The following is a 1,853-nucleotide window of genomic DNA, read 5'->3' as shown; positions in this document are numbered from 1 at the left end:
ATTGTTCACAAAAACAGAGAGAGAGAGAGAGAGAGAGATATGTGTTGATTAAGCAGTGATGATAATAATGAAAATGTCTTAGTTGTCACTTTCAGGTGAAAAGCAGACCTGAATCAATTTTCCACATGCAGCGGTCGGAAGAAAAGTTATAGTTTAACAATTGGAAACGTTCAAGCCAAGTTTCTGGCTGACTTATTTATAGCACGATCTGTCTCAAAACTCTCACTCTTCCCTGAAAAAACCTGATCAGCAGCGGCAGTATCGGAGCAGAGGCTGCAGAAGCAAAAGCAGCAGAAGAAGAAAGCAAACCCATCTTCCTGTCTGATTGAATGAATTCCACGGAAGGGCGAGCAAGATGGCGGCGTGAAGAGGAGTTTTTGTTCGAGCGCTTAGCACGAGACACTTATTTGACGTCTTTCTGGCTTTCGGGACTTTTTTGGAGATCAGCGCGCTAAACTTGCTGGATCTGAGGCCAGGGTCTGCGGCGGCAGCATGTTGAAATGCTCAAAAAGGACTGAGTGACTCGGGCAAGCCACATGCGGCTAGCGACATGAAAGAAATGGACCCTTCATGATGCGTTCAACGTGCCAGCGCTGTGGTGGGAAAGGCTCCATCATAAACACGCCCTGCGCCGAGGTTCAGGCCAAGAAGAAGAAGACGATGACTTCCAAGCCCAAGAAGGTCGGCCTCAGCGTGGGCGAGCTGATTGTGAAAGCCGTGGCCGCTCTCAAGAAGGCTCTGGCTGCCGGAGGCTACGATGTGGACAAGAACAAGGCCCGTGTCAAGACCGCCATCAAGAGTCTGGTGGCGAAGGGCACTCTGGTGCAGACCAAGGGCACCGGGGCCTCCGGATCCTTCAAGATGAACAGGGTTACTGAGACCAAAGCTAAGACGCCCGCCGCGGCCAAAGCCAAGAAACCGGCAGCAGCTGCTAAGAAGTCGCCCAGGAAGGCAGCAGCAGCAGCACTTCAGCCACTAGCACGAAGTCAACCGCATCAGAGGACAATAGAATGAGAGTGGTGAGAACACAAATTTTATTTTTAATGTGGGAAATCAAAATTTGGGTTAGCAAACCTGGGGAAAAGAAAACTGACTGCTTAAGTTGGAAAATTGAGACGGAGTCTGAAACATTGCGAAAATAGAAACATATACAAAATCACACACACACAAGCAGAACATGCATTAACCCTACTAACAATTCCAAACACAAAATGACTCATGAAGACTCATAGCACATTAGTTAAGAAATGATTAAATAATAGCAGAGAAGTGTGTAGGAAAGGCAGCTTTAAGAACATGCTCTGCTGGAGATGCAGCTCCACAGACATGCATTAGACCTGCCTAATAACACAAACACATGTAATGAAAATTAGCTTGTTATCTTTCATCAGTGTTAAAATAGTGTCAATTTAGCAGACACTTGTTATTAAATACTGAATTTATCCAATGCAAAAAATTGACTCTCCAGGTTGCAGGACAACAGTTTAACTTTTGTGAGAAAAAAGATCCTGGTTTGACCAACCAGTGACCAGACAATAAATTTAGTTGTTAAAATGGTAAATTGGGAGAAGCTTCCTGCTTGATTGAGGCAGCACATGTAATTTACTGTATGAGGGAAATTGTCTTTTGTGATACTATTTTGAACATGCTTTTCTGTCGTCCTGTCAACTTAGTGGGTTAATAGTTGATATGCAAATTAGTTGATCGGTTTTAGATTAATGAAAGGTGACTGAATTCTAGTACGAGTGAATGAGATGTGTTGGAGTTGTTGTGTGTTGAGTGGAGACTCTAAAACACTGAGTTTCCTGCTTTGATGTGCGAGTGAATCCTGTATTTAGATACACAACTCTGAA

At 44.3% G+C, this 1,853-nt stretch overlaps 1 pseudogene; it reads left to right on the top strand.

Annotated features, from left to right (window-relative positions):
- Window positions 1–263: 263 nt before the first annotated feature.
- Window positions 264–1,454, top strand: LOC146642342 (histone H1 pseudogene; annotated as a pseudogene).
- Window positions 1,455–1,853: the final 399 nt, after the last annotated feature.

The sequence above is a fragment of the Rhamphochromis longiceps genome, linkage group LG23 (assembly GCF_057381845.1).
Source record: "Rhamphochromis longiceps isolate RC_006_pf linkage group LG23, R_longiceps_female_GT1.1, whole genome shotgun sequence".
In the NCBI taxonomy this organism is placed as follows: domain Eukaryota; kingdom Metazoa; phylum Chordata; class Actinopteri; order Cichliformes; family Cichlidae; genus Rhamphochromis; species Rhamphochromis longiceps.
This window is presented reverse-complemented; position numbering and strand designations above follow the sequence as displayed.